We start from the raw sequence: 16134 nt of genomic DNA, 5'->3' as shown, positions 1-16134 counted from the left end.
GATTCAAACTGGAATCAAGATTGCTGGGGGTAATATCAATAACCTCAGATATGCAGATGACACCACCCTTATGGCAGAAACTGAAGAGGAACTAAAAAGCTTCCTGATGAAAGTGAAAGAGGAGAGTGAAAAATTTGACTTAAAGCTCCGCATTCAGAAAACCAAGATCATGGCATCCGGTCCTATCACTTCATGCCATATAGATAGGGAAACAGTGGAAACAGTGGCTGAGTTTATTTTTCTGCAGATGATGATTAAAGCCATGAAATTAAAAGACGCTTACTCCTTGGAAGGAAAGTTATGACCAACCTAGACAGCATATTCAAAAGCAGAGACATTACTTTGCCAACAAAGATCCGTCTGTCTAGTCAAGGCTATCGTTTTTCCAGTGGTCATGTATGGATGTGAGAGTTGACCTGTGAAGAAAGCTGAGCGCCAAAAAATTGATGCGTTTGAGCTGTGGTATTGGAGAAGACTCTTGAGAGTCCCTTGGACTTCAAGAAGATCCAACCAGTCCATTCTAAAGATCTGTCCTGGGTGTTCATTAGAAGGACTGATGCTAAAGCTGAAACTCCAAAGTTTTGGCCACCTCATGCGAAGAGTTGACTCATTGGAAAAGACTCTGATGATGGGAGGGATTGGGGGCAGGAAGAAAAGGGGATGACAGAGGATGAGATGGTTGGATGGCATCGCCGACTCAATGGACATGGGTTTGGGTGGACTCTGGGAGTTGGTGATGGACAGAGAGGCCTGGCGTGCTGTGATTCATGGTGTGGCAAAGTGTTGGACACGACTGAGCGACTGAACTGAACTGAGATTTAGTTTTCTACATTAATTTAGTGATAACATAAAATATGATAGTTATATTTCCTTAAGAACTCCTACTAAATAATTTTAAAACATAGTAAGTGTTAATAGTTACAGTGATATTAGCTGACTTTTATGGTGTTCTTACTTACCACCTTCCAAGGACTTTTTTGTAGACAGACTTTCTGTCTTTAAAACAATAAATATCTTTTCCCCTGCTTTGTAAATTAAAGAATGGAAGCTTGGAAAAATATAAATACTTAATTTGCCAGCAATTTAATTCCAATGACTCCATATCTTTCACATACAAACCTGCCTTCCTTGGTTTACCTGCACTTAAATTGCTTAGCGGTTCCCCCCTTACAGAAGTTCCCACTTATCGAAAATTTCCTTCATCCTGGTTTCAGTTATGCATCTATAAACTACCATCTGAAGATATTCAATGGAAAATTTCAGAAATAAGCAATTTCTGCGTTTTAAATTGCACACCATTCTGAGTAGCTTGATGAAATCTCATGCTGAGATGCTCTGCTTTCTCCATCCGGGACAAGGATCATCCCTTTGTCTGGGTGTCCTTCCCCTTAGCCACTAAGTAGCTGTTTTGATTTTCAGATGGACTCTTGTGTTATCTCAGTGCTTATGTTCAAGAAACCTTTATTTTATATAATAATGACCCTAAACTGCTAGGGTACTGATACTGGCAATTCAGATAAGACAAAGAGAAGCTGTAAAGTACTTCCTTTAAGTGAAAAGATGAAAGTTCTCCACTTAGTAAGGACAAATATTGCATCCTGACATTTCTAAGATCTATTGTAAGAATTAATCTTCTAATAAATTGTGAACAAGGAAAAAGAAATTCAGGCCAGTCTTGCTGTCACAGCTCAAACTGCAGGATTACGACCACTCTGCCTTAGCAGCGCTTGTTGCTGTGTGCTCAGTGGCGTCTGCCTCTCTGCAGCCTCTTGGACTGTAACCCTCCAGGCTTCTCTGTCCCTGGAATTCTCCAGCAAGCATACTGGAGTGGGTGGCCAATTCCTACTCCAGGGGATCCTCCCCACCCAGGGATCGAACCCATGTCTCTTGTGTCTCCTGCACTGGCAGGTGGATTCTTTACCTCTGTGCCACCTGAGGATAAGTGATTAGTGAAGACATGACATTTACACAAAGTGTATTTTTGAGAAAGAGCACATTCAAGTAAACTTGATTGCAATGTTGTGTTATATTTGTTCTACTGTATTATTAGTTATTGTTGTTAATTGCTTACTTTGCCTAATTTAAATAAGTTAAACTTTTTCATTAGTATGTTTGTATGAGGCTTTCCTGGTTGCGCAAACAGTAAAAATCTGCCTGCAATGCAGGCAACCCACCTTCAATCTCTGGGTATATATAGGAAAAAAAAAAAAAAAAGGTATATACCCAGTTCAGTGCTATGATTTCAGGCATCCATGGGGGTTTTGGGACCTATCCCCTGCAGATAAAAGGGATCTACTATATTTGCAGAAAACATTTTAACCAAAGCTTTCCATTTATTTGAATAATCCTCAAAATAGCAACCCGCTCCAGTACTCTTGCCTGGAGAATCCCAAGGAGGGAGGAGCCTGGTAGGCTACAGTCCATGGGGTCGCAAAGAGCTGGACACGACTGAGCAACTTCACTTTCAAGGGCCTTCACTGAAGCCCTTATTCTAAAACTGATCTCAAACAAAAGTGAACGAGAGTATGAAGAATTTATCAATCAGGTCCATCCGCAAAGACAAGTTAGACGCACCAGAGACAAACATCATGATAATGAGCTCTCTGGCTGAGAACGGCCCTTTTTTTCTTCTCTGACAGGGTTTCAGTTCACTTTGCCCTGAATAGACTCAGTCTTGGAGAGTGATGAAGGATTCCTGGCACTTGGGCTTGGAGTCACTCTCATTGATATTTCAGTGATTAGAGGAATATAAGTGAAACCTTCCAACAGCCATACCCCTGAAATGACCTGCTTTTGATAACTCTGAATATTGCACTTTCTCAATTGGAAAGCCACTAAACTGAGACATTTAAGTCCATGTGGAGTGAAAATGATATGGAACTAACAAGATAATGAAGAAAATAAGAAGAATCCTGAGGCTAGTTGGAAGGCCATTTGAAGCTGATGAATTTGTTGTTATTTACAATAGAATTCATCTGATACACTGGAAAGAATGACGCTTTTAATTGGGCACTTTTATGTTTCAATTAATATTTTAGTGGCAGGACTTTAGAATCTCTGGATGCAGGTTTTCATTGCTTCTCTATTTCTTATTATCAGGTCAAGCAGTTCTCAAAACTAGTCACCAGGAATACCTGTGATGGTTATCAAAGTAATGTAGATATTCAACCCTCTTCACTAAATTCTGAGAAAAGATAAAGTAGTTTTTCAGCACTAATATTGAAATATGTATCATATATATAGCCTATATGTTTCTAAATGCCTAGTTAATTGTAGACATTATCTACTGCCCTGTCTTATGACTGATTAAAATTTAGGAGGGAAAGCATGTAAAAAATTATAAGTAGATAGACAGACATGTGTATATAGACATAAATACATAACATTTTTTCACATATATAGATATATATTTAAATATTTTAATATATATGTATTTATACTTTTTCCTGCTGCCTTATTCCACAGCATTTGATTATATTCCAAAAGAAATTTACTTCTGATATAAAGATATCAATTGGCTTATGGACAAGCAAGGAAGACCAATGGATATTATTCTTTACAAAATAAATGGTGAATTTTAAAACCAAGGCATGAGTCAAATTTCTGGCACATCACACAGGAGGAGGGTGAGTGATTCTGTATGTTAGACCACCACAACTTGAATAGTTCTCCTGTGTCATAGACTGCTGGGAGAACAGCCTTCATGTGTTGTGAGAAAAGTTAATTTCTCAGCATTCAGCTTCTCCTACATCATGCTTCATAAACATTCAGAAGTTTCCCACAGAGGGCTTTGCTGCAGAGGCATTTACTATCTCAACTCTTGGTTGATCCGTAAAACTTATGTCCTTGTATCAACAATGATGTTTTTGGTTTCAATAAAACAACACAAACAAATAAATTGCAAGCCTTCTTGGATTGGCTAAGCCACCAGGTAGAGGATGTGAAAGCCTGCTTTCCTCCATTTATTATTCCTATATTTCCAATGCTTCCATCCATGGCTGGAAGACAGCCAGAGCGACTGAGAAGCTTCCAGCATAATAGCCAAGGAAGGAAGATGGCTAAGAGGGAAGGACAAGAAGAGACGAAAGAGGTTTGCTTCCTTTCACACTGTTCTCTCTCCTTATAATATTGACAAATAACTCTAACAGCTGCACCAGTGGGTCATAGGTCATCTGCACACAATCACTGGAAATAAATAATTGTATGTCAGATTCACTAAGGTGGATCTTCTAGGGTTGAAGAAGGGGAAAGAAAGTGAGGTGAGTGACTATCTTCTTTGAATATACTGCTTTTGCTGTTGTTCAGTCAGCCTGTCGTGTCCAACTCTTTGCGACCTCATGAACTTCAGCACACCAGGCTTCCCTGTCCTTCAGTATCTTCTGGAGTTTGCTCACACACAGCTCCATTGGATTGATGATGTCATCCAACCATCTCATCCTCTGTTGCCCCTTTTTCCTCTTGCCCTCAATCTTTCCCAGCATCAGCAGTCAGCTCTTCACATCAGGTGGCCAAATTATTAGTCAGTTTCAGCATTAGTCCTTCCAATGGATATTCAGGACTGATTTCCTTTAGGATGTACTGGTTGGATCTCCTTGCTGTCCAATGGACTCTCAAGAGTCCTCTCCAGCACCACCATTTGAAAACATCAATTCTTTGACACATAGCCTTCTCTATGGTCCACGTCTCATATCCCTACATGAATACTGCAAAACACATAGCTTTGATTATACAGACCTTTGTCAGTAAAGCAATGTCTCTGCTTTCTAATATGCTGTATAAGTTTGTCATAGATTTTCTTCCAAGGAGCAAGCATTTGTTAATTTTGTGGTTGTGGTCATCAAGAGGCTGCTAGTTTAGCTTAAATAATATCTGGTTGCTCTTCTAAAAATGGGCAGAGTAGCTTTACCATAGGCAAACAAGAGTTTCACTTAATGAATTCCAGGCCAAAGTATTCGGATTTCAATTGATCTTTCTAAACTAAGGAAAAGGTGAATTGGCAACCCAAAACAGCAGATTTTAAAAAATAAAGGATATGTGATTATTGTATATCTGATACTATCTTGACATTTGTAAGTCCAGGCTGGCAAAATGTCCTTTCTAAGAATGTGTTAGGAGTTAGGAAAGAGACATGGCTTAAAAACCTGATGAACAGAAAAGGGAGCAAGTCAGAGTTGTATAGGCTGCTAACATTGACACTACTTTATGACACTCTAAAGAGGTCGCCATCTTCTTCACAGTCTAAAGTTTGTAGATTTATCGGTACTTCAAACAAACAAGAAATCCTCATGTAATACAGGATGCCACATCATATAACTAGAAATTTTAATTAAAGAAAAGCCTCAAAATGATATAATACTGCTTTAAAATTTACATATATATGAAAAAGATATCCTCAGGGAATAGATTTGTTTTTCTTAATTTGTATATTGTTAAATTCCCTGTATGTGAAGTCTGTTTAAATTCCATTAACTTGACAGCTTGTGCTAACACTTTAAAATCTTTTGATGAATTCTGTGTAGGTATGAACCTGTACATTGAAATTAATGGGAGTTCTCAAAGTGGATCAGGCAGGAGCAAGACCTTTTAAATCTTGAACATCATGACAGCAAGGGCTGAAGAAGATTGCCGGACACCGCTGAAAAAGGGAGAAGACAGAGGGGGTGGGTGGCCCAAGTGTGATTTAGTAGTAGTAATAAACTTGGCCAAGAGGCCAGCAGGCTCTAGAATTAATCTTACCCAAGAGATCAGTGACAGTTCTCTCTGAGCTCGTTTTAAGTAAAGCCAAATACTTCCTGAAGAGCCAAGGAGAGGTATGTTGCATACACGGCAACAGCAAAGTAGGTCAGTAGATCATATGTCAGATTTTGAAGAGGGAGGCAATGCTAGGCAAAGAAAGGTGTGGCTTGAGAAGGAAGAACTGTTTCTCTGCATTGTGAACAGTTAGTGATAATATTTGTATGATGAATATCATATGAGAATAGATATCAATGGTATATCTAACAAATAAAGAATTTTTTATGCATCTGTCGGACACTTGCTTTGTGCTTATCACTGTTTTGAAGGTGTATCTTCTTTGCACATGTTCCAGTATTTTTAGCCTATATTCAACCTTAGTTTTGAAACCATCACGAAAAAGACAGAATAGAACCCTTTTATGCAAACAAACGGAAACACGCTGGTACTAAGAATGGCAATTTGTTCCCTGTCAGCCCTTCACTGGTGACCTCAAGTTCCTTTATGTTGGTGTTGGCAAGGAGTGAGCCCAGAAAAGCTAGAACAATAGACTAAAATGGGTAATGGATTATCCTTCATTGTGTTACTGTATTTGTTTTTCCCTTGAAGTAGCCCAGTAAGCCTGGAAGAGTTAAGCGTTTGATAAGTTGTCTAACCTAATGCCCAAACAGTTGTTGAAAAGCTGGCGAAGATTATGCATTCATCTAATTTCCACCTAAGGACAAACAAGATATCTTTACTGGAAGTTTACTTCCAGAGTAGAATTAAATCAATTACCTAAAACCTGTAAGTATATTATACACATACTTTCAAAGTTTATTTAAATCAAAAATTATAACTGATTTTGGAATTGTGCTGACATTAGTTTAATTCCATATATTAAGCAAAGCTTCCCCTAGAGAATATGAAAACAATTTTTTAAATAAATATGGCCTTGTTAGGTTGAAAAACCCACAATTTAATCATTTTTATTTTGAAAATTGTTACTTAGATGCATTCTTATAAGGTTATTTCATGAACATTATTAAATATCTTAATCCCTTTAAAAAACAAATTAGACTAAAACAAATAGAATATTCAGTATTTAAAATGCAAATACTATTGAGCATATGTTTTTGCTGTTTTTGAAAAGAATTATCACTTTTGTCATATTTTCTTTGGCAGTTTATGAAAATTAACTTGATGTTGTACTGTTGTGAATAAATTTTAAAATAAAGAGAGATTATGTAAAAATAGACAACCTCTGTATTCCTTTTATTTATTTGGACAAATTATTTTAATTAATTACAAGTTGAGTACTTAAGTACTTTAGACAAAAATATCCCCTGATTTTTATGAAGTATGAATTTATCCAGACTCTTTTCTATAGTAAAATGCTAAACAATAATACTGAATCAAAGTTATGATTTAATAAGTATGAAAATGCATAATGTTAAAATTTATAAGAGCAAGATTTTCTGGCTCATGTTTACTTACAAGGGGCATGAAGTTCAAAGTTACCCTTTTTTCTTTTCTGGAAGTTATCATAATTAACTAAAAAGTCACCAAAAAAAATTTTTGGCAGTGGTTTAAGCCTATTTTTCACATATTCATGGCACATAATGAGCTAAGGGATTTTTCTCAAGTGTTGTGATTAACATTCACCTTTTCATGAACCTTATGCTTAGAAAAATACAAAAAAAGAAGGATTTCAGGAAATGACAAAAACATAATGATAGGTATTTAAAGTCCCTAGCTGTGGGGATCTTAATTGTATCAACAATGCGATTGATCATCAGTGAACATTATTCCTCTGGGAATGCTCACACTGCCTAATGGACTATAAGAAGGCTTTCAAAGAGCCAAACCTATTTAACAGCTTGGAGAAACTCTTGCTGGGAATCATTGCTTAATAGATGTTGCTTTCTCTTCTGCCAGGAACTTGAGTTTTCAACACATCTTTCTAACAGATAATGGCTTCATAGGGTTTAGTTGAGTCTTACTGTGGTGTGTGAATTCTATCACTCGGTAAACATTATTTACTTTAGACTAAGCCTTATCTTTTCTAAGCATGTGCAGAAATGAAATAAATATTAACTCATCTAGCAGTTCAGGATGAATCTGTTCAGAACCTTTTCTTTCATTAAACAAAAAAGCCTGGAAAATTGTGGTGTAATCAAGGATAGAAAAAGAGAAAATGTTTAGGCAAAAGGGTTAAAAAGCCTTGAAAATTGGGAGGACTCTCTCTGCAAATGCTCTCTCCGTGTCTCATAGTTTTGCAAATAGTTGACTCATAAGCCAGGTAGTACACACCGGTATCATGATCCAGTATGAGAGGCCCATATGCAGTGGTATGTCCATCAGGATAATGTCATTCAGTTGATGAAATTATCATGTGACACAATAAAAAAATAGCTAAATGTTGATTCTTTCTGGTTCTAACATCTTTGGAATGCAATATGGCTATACTTACAAGGATAAAAATACAAGTGACCAAATAAGTTTTGTTATATTGCTTTATGTAATTTTTTTTTAATTTCTCTTCCTCTGTTTTCTTCCTTGCTCCTGTAGTTTTTTGCTTTCTTTTTTTCTTTTTAAAGTTTCCTTCTGTATAATTTCTCACTTTCTCTTGTCCTGTATAAGCAGATAATTGACTTTTCTTTCTTGTCTTAAAGAAAGGTGTGTGGTTGAGTGAAAACCCTAAGTTTGCTAAATCGGTCTTATCTTCCCAAATAACCTGTGTGATTTTTTAATACTTAAACTCACTAAAAAACAAAAAAATGCAACGTTTCTTAAAAGGAGAGTAGAGAAATATAAAGAGAGGGAAAGGGACTAAAAGAGATTCAACCAAGCTTGAGGCAGACAGCATTGACAGTCTCATGAGTATTGGAGATCCATTCCCTGCTCTCTGGCACTTCTTCCCAAAGGTGACAAGCCTGAAAGAAAAGGCATCCCATGAGAAGCCAACGCCCTGTGCATCCACCAGCAGCACTGTTACTGCCTGCTTGATAGCCTCCTAAATCTGCAAGGGGGTTCCTCTGACTTCTCAGTCAACTGCAAAATAAAATAAATGGTCTGGTAACACTAGGTACAAGTGACTCCTGAAGTAGTCCAGCTCTCTCAAGGCTGCTCTTAAAAGACAATGGGAAGATCCTTCCAGCTGCCAGAACATCAAGCAGAATGTTTCACTGTCCATTTGTTCTCCATAGAGATACACACCCAGGCCTGGATTTACATAAGGACTTGATCAATGATTGATGTTTGGCAGGATGTTTAGGATAAGGAACAATATAAAAGAAGGCCATAATGGGCTCTGAATAGGAATTTCAGAATTGTGTTTCATATGAAAGGTAGACACACACACACACACACACACACACACACACACACATCTGCATGCGGACCCTAGAGAATACTTTCCATAAACCTGTAGACAATAGGTGCTTCTATGAATTTTAAGTTCATTTCCTCCAGCAACTCAACTGCTTGTTCAAAGGCTACATAAAGAGAATATCTACAGTGGAAGCAATAAAAGTTATGTGTGGGCTCAAAAACATGGACTTAACCATTTGCTATGATTGACTTGATAAGTCCCACCGCTGGGTGCATAAAAGCACTGGCTGTGACCAGTTCTGAGACACCAGTGTGCTACAGTGCCCTGAAATGAGCCACAGGTCACCTGGTGGCAGCTCAGTCTCAGTGGGACTTTGGAAGGGAGAGTAATATTCCTCACCAGGTTTTCTTTTTCCCTTCCTGTTTTGCTTCTGCTAGCACCTTGATAGAATTTTAAAGTATTTTACTAGAGTGGCTCAGTGGCAAAGAATCCTCCCGCCAATGTGGAAGACACGGATTCGGTCAGGAAGATCCCCTGGAGGAGGAAATGACGATACACTCCACTGTTCTTAGCTGGGAAATTCCCCGGACAGAGGAGCCTGGCGATCTACAATCCACAGGATAGCAAAGAGTGGGACACGACTTGAACACTCCCACTATGGAATATCTCATGCCATTCCACACAATTGAGATCAAGAATCTCAATTTCACAAACTGTTAGTAAAAGGAACAAAGAGCATTATCATAAAAGGCATCGCTTTTTAATATTACGCATACTTTTCACCTTGGCCTTCCCTAGTGGCCCAGCAGGAAAGAATCCTCCTGTAATGCAGGAGCTTGTGGGCTAGATACCTGGGTTGGGAAGATCCCCTGGAGAAGGAAATGGCAACCCACTCCAGTATTCTTGACTGGGAAATCCCATGGACAGAGGAGCCTGGCAGGCTACAGTCTTTGGAATTGAGAAGGAGTCATAGTGACTAAACAACAATAAATTTCACAGGATTTTTAAAATTTCAGATTTACAAATAGGTAAAACTGACAAATACATTTATAAGATATTTAAAGTGCGCCTTGTGGTTATTTGATATTGATATACATTGTACTCTAGCTATCATAACCAGAACAGTGTTAAACTATAGCACTGATAATATTCATTCTTGACACGTTTCCCTGTCTACTTTCTAGGAGGTAACTTTTGATTTTTCAATTTCAGGATTTCAGCAGGACCTTCACTGTATATCAAAATCATAGACAATAATCCTATAGAAAACATAATAGTAGAGATACCCATCTTTAAAAAAAAAACAATTTTAAAGAGCTTTAATTCTGTGAAAGGTATCAATGGCACATTGGTAACATATGTTGCAAATATTTTCCAAGTTTATTTACCTTCTACACTTGTTTGTGGAATACTTTATTCTTCCATTTATCAGCTCTACCATTTTTTCTCCAGTTTGCCTTCTAAATTTGAAGCTTTGTTTATCATTCTTCTTTACCGTGAAATTGCAGTAACATTTGCTTCTATTTTCTTCTAGTGCCTTTCTAAGCCATCCAGTTTTAGAATTTATTTCATTATCAAATTATGCATGAAACAGACATCTACCTTCCAGCACCACTCCTCCTGCAGCTTCACTGAGTGAAATACATCTGAGAAGACTGAGAGGGTAAGAATAATGTGGAACTAGTTCGATTTAGGTTTATGAAATGGCCACATAAATAAAAGCCATGTCAGAAAGAACCTCCAAGTCGAAAAGCTGACTGTCCAATTGGTCGCACCAAAGCATTCTATTTCCTCAGTGTCTACCATGATAAATATACAAGTTCCATCTTCCGAGCTATATGAGAAAGAGTCCTTTCTGCTTCATTCCATTTGAATTTAGGTGGATAAGTTTACGCAAATGAGGCTACTGACATGGATAAAGAAATAGCTGTAATAAAGATGCAAACATAAGAAATGTTTCTTTTGGATGTACCCAGGACTCACAGTGTGTGTGTGTGTGTGTGTGTGTGTGTGTGTGTGTGAGTGTGTATGACATTACTCATTTTAGATGGGAAGACACCAATCAATACTCTACTTTTTCATTTTTTCTTTTTTTGAAGAAAGTCGAGATAACTACCAGACCATTCAGGTATGACCCAATCAAATCCCTTATACAGTAGAATTGAGAAATAGATTTAAGGGACAAGATCTGATAGACAGAGTGCCTGATGAACTATGGATGGAGGTTCATGACATTGTACCGGAGACAGGAAACAAGATCATCCCAAAGAAAAAGAAGTGCAAAAAAGCAAAATGGCTGTCTGAGGAGGCTTTACATATAGCTGTGAAAAGAGAAGCAAAAAGCAAAGGAGAAAAGGAAAGATATACCCATTTAAATGCAGAGTTCCAAAGAATAGCAAGGGGAGATAAGAAAGCCTTCCTCAGCGATCAATGCAAAGAAATAGAGGAAAACAATAGAATGGGAAAGACTAGAGATCTCTTCAAGAAAATTAGAGATACCAAGGGAACATTTCATGCAAAGATGGGCTCAGTAAAGGACAGAAATGGTATGGACCTAATAGAAACAAAAGATTTTAAGAAGAAGCGGCAAAAATACACAGAGGAATAGTACACAAAAGATCTTCATGACCCACATAATGATGATGTTGTTATACTCAGCTAGAGCCAGACATCCTGGAATGAGATGTCAAGTGGGCCTTAGTAAGCATCACTACAAACAAAGCTAGTGGAGGTGATGGAATTCCAGTTGAGCTGTTTCAAATCCTGAAAGACGATGCTGTGAAAGTGCTCCACTCAATATGCTAGCAAATTTGGAAAACTCAGTAGTGGCCACAGGACTGGAAAAGGTCAGTTTTTATTCCAATCCCAAAGAAAGGCAATGCCAAAGAATGTTCAAACTTCGGCACAATTGTACTCATCTCACATGCTAGTGAAGTAATGCTTAAAATTCTCCAAACCAGGCTTCAGCAATATGTGAACCATGAACTTCCTGATGTTCCAGCTGCTCTTAGAAAAGGCAGAGGAACCAGAGATCAAATTGCCAACATCCACTGGATCATCGAAAAAGCAAGACAGTTCCAGAAAAACATCTATTTCTGCTTTATTGACTATGCCAAAGCCTTTGACTGTGTGGATCACTATAAACTGTGGAAAATTCTGAAAGAGATGGGAATACCAGACCACCTGACCTGCCTCTTGAGAAACCTGTATGCAGGTCAGGAAGCAACAGTTAGAACTGGACACTGAACAACAGTATGGTTCCAAATCTGGAAAGGAGTACGTCAAGACTGTATATTGTCACTCTGCTTATTTAACTTCTTTGCAGAGTACATCATGAGAAACACTGGGCTGGAGGATTAACAAACTGGAATCAAGATTGCTGGGAGAAATATCAATCACCTCAGATATGCAGATGACACCACCCTTATGGCAGAAAGTGAAGACGAACTAAAGAGCCTCTTGATGAAAGTGAAAGAAGAGAGTGAAAAAGTTGACTTAAACCTCAACATTTAGAAAACGAAGATCATGGCATCTGGTCCCATCACTTCATGGGAAATAGATGGGGAGACAGTAGAAACAGTGGCTGACTTTATTTTTCTGGGCTCCAAAATCACTGCAGATGGTGACTGCAGCCATGAAATTAAAAGATGCTTAATCCTTGGAAGGAAAGTTATGACCAACCTAGACAGCATATTAAAAAGCAGAGACATTAATTTGCCAACAAAGGTCTATCTAATCAAGGCTATGGTTTTTCCAGTGGTCATGTATGGATGTGAGAGTTGGACTATAAAGAAAGCTGAGTGCTGAAGAATTAATGCTTTTGAACTTAGGTGTTGGAGAAGACTCTTGAGAATCCTTTGAACTGCAAGGAGATCCAACCAGTCCTTCCTAAAAGAATTCAGTCCTAAATGTTCATTGGAAGGATTGATGCTGAAGCTGAAGCTCCAATACTTTGGCCACCTGAGGTGAAGAATTGACTCATTTGACAAGACATTGATGCTGGGAAAGATTGAGAGCAGGAGGAGAAGGGGACAACAGAGGAAGAGATGATTGGATGGCATCACCAACTCGATGGACATGGGTATGGGTGGACTCCTGGAGTTGGTGATGGACAGGGAGGCCTAGCGTGCTGCAGTTCATGGGGTCACAAAGAGTCAGACACAACTGAGCGGCTAAACTTAACCGAACTGAACCAGAACACCATACCTCTGAACATACAATGATGTAACAATATAAATCCTTTCATTATTTAGGTTTCTAAATTTCTTATTTACTTTTGAAACATTTGAGAATCATCAAAATATACATACTTTCCTGAGAGAGAGAAATGGTATATTTCCTGCCATATCAGTAAACAAGGATGTCACAGGCATCTGTATTTCCACCCCTCCAATATGAGTTTCTGAGCCCTACAGACACTCAGGAAGGGGAAGAATACCTACAAGCTCACAGACATCAGGGCTGCAGTCAATCCCTGTGGTGACACCCAAGGAAGCTCGGGATGTGGAAAAACACAGGACACTGGCCCTAGATAGCTGAGATGCTTATGAAAGTAATGACTTCAGTGAGTTGACACATACATCTTCCCATACATAGGAAAATGCTGAATTCCTTAACGTGGCATATCTTATTCCCATTCATTAACAATAATCTTTTGATGCTCAGCATCTGTCCTTTGTTGTAAAACTTCTATATAACCTTATTCCTCCCCTCACCTCCCTGGAGCAGTTCTCTCAGGGTTAGTTGATATGCTGTCTTCTGGGCTTGAAGTCCCAAAATTTCCCACTGAATAAAACATAACTGTCATTGCTTTCAATTTTTAGGTAGTGAATATACATATGTATAAAAGCTTCATGGGGCTTCCTAGGTGGCTTAGTGGTAAAGAATCTGCCTGTCAAGCAGAAGAGGCAGGTTCAATCCCTGGGTCAGGAAGATCCTCTGGAGAAAGAAATGGCAACCCACTCCAGTACTCTTGTTTGGGAAATCCCATGGTGGGCTATAGTCCATGGGATTACAAAAGAGTCATGCAGGATTTAACGACTAAACATCAACAACAAAAGCTTGACTGAATATATGCCCCAAAAGCCTTGGTCTCAATTACTAGAAATTTTTTCTTCCACAAAGAAAGAAAATAAGTAGTTCTGCTCCTACCTGTAACCTCCATTGGTAAACGGAGTAATTCTAAATTTTTTACATCTTAATAATTGCCAAGCTAGATTAGCAAGCTGCTAGTGCTTTGACTTACAAATTTGAAGCCCCTTTGGTTTGCCTGGGCTTCAAGAAGATTGAGCTGTCCCCTCTATTCCCTGAAAGTAAATAAATGACTGTTTATTCATTCCCTTGATTAGAAGGTTGCCCTCCAGCCAGATAAAAGAGTTTCCATAATAAATATGAGACTCCCATGTTTGGTTTCAGTTTCTAGATTTAGTACTAAGCATTAAAGCGAATTGGAGATTGATTTTTGTTCGGGGATCAGTGCCAGATAAGACAAGGAGTGAGCAAGCAGACTAGTTTGCAGACAGGGGCTCCTTTATAAAGAGAAGAGAATTTGCATTTCAGTGTAACAGCAACTGGGTGGTTCCAGGTGTGTGTGATGGGGCGTGTGTGTGTGTTATCTTCCCAGCAGGACTTTTTTATTCATTCTCCCTGGTTGTCTGCTGGTAGCCATTGTTGTTAAAGATCAAACTAAAAGCATTGTACCTACTTCTTTAGTTACTGAATCAAAAAATCTTTGGTCAAATTTCCCCTTCATTGATACCAGTTCTATAACAATGCTTTGGAGATTAAAATACACACATATACACACACAGAGGATGAAACAAAATAAATTTCCATAGATACATTATTTATGGGCATGCACATACTTTTGTTTCCCTTTTTTCTCTCCCCAGTTCCACCTTTTGGAGGATTGTGGGACTCCAGGACTCCCTTTGCTTCATAATTTTGTCATTTGGCCTCCAGTAATATATCAATTTCTTCCAATTCAATTCCTCTTCTCTTGCCTTGGGGACGATCTTATATCTCCTTTGACTTGTAATAGAGCTGCTCTGCTTTCTGAGTTGCTGACAAATTGGCCAATAATGGGAGTAATGGATACAGCAGTCTCTTGCCTCCCTCTGAGCAATTTACATGTCAAGGCTAAAGTGTCTCCTCTTCTGAATCCTGGGCTCAGAGGAGTACCCAGTTGCAGCTACTAATGGAGCTGTAGCCCCAGTACCTAAAGTCAATGGATCAATAATAAAATTATGTCAGTTGCTAAGTGTATGTGCTGCAGTTTGATCCACAGAGACAAGAAAGGAATGGGATAGATGAGGGAGGGAAAAGAGGAAGAGGATAATGTAACTGAGAATTGACAGTTATGTGCATGCTCTTCTCTGTTTCTGCCCAGCAGACTGCCAGCTGGGTGCACTGCAACACGAGAGGCTGATGTTGTAAGTCTGGGGATCTACTCAATAGGGAAACAAGGAATGAAGTGAGTATTCAATGTTACAAGCTGTATTTGCTGGGTTTTTGTCTGTTCACTTGATTCATAATTCAAAAAATCTCATCCAGAAGTTTGGTTTGTTTTTAGCATAAGGGAGACTGATGTTTACCTCTTTTCCTCCCCTGCAGGCATCCATCTACACCTCCAAATTCTATTTCTTTCATCATATTTTTGCTTCACTTCTAGGAAGATGGTCTGATGTTTTACACAGATTCCTAGATACACACTAGCCATGATGTAGTTTTGGTATAAGATGTTTGTAGAGAGGAAAGTGCTCAGGTAAGAATTAAATTTTTCATTTATTTATTAATTTATTCTTAACATAAGAGACAATAAAGTGGTGGGGCATATGGTGGACACTAGCAGACTGATTTCCTTGGTTGTTCATCTTTACTTGTTAAAATGGGTGGTGTCCACATTAATGCAGAACAGTGCCAAGATTTATACATTACAAGTTACTCAGTTAATTTTATGAGCCTTCTTAGATTTCATGTCTTATTACTAATGCAGGCATTTATGGCCCACTCCTCTGAATGCCAGGATTCATTCGCTTCTTTACTTATTCCATAAATATTTATGGAATGTCTACTGTGAACAAGATTAA

Source organism: Budorcas taxicolor, chromosome 10 (genome assembly GCF_023091745.1).
Source record: "Budorcas taxicolor isolate Tak-1 chromosome 10, Takin1.1, whole genome shotgun sequence".
Taxonomy (NCBI): Eukaryota; Metazoa; Chordata; class Mammalia; order Artiodactyla; family Bovidae; genus Budorcas; species Budorcas taxicolor.
This window is presented reverse-complemented; position numbering follows the sequence as displayed.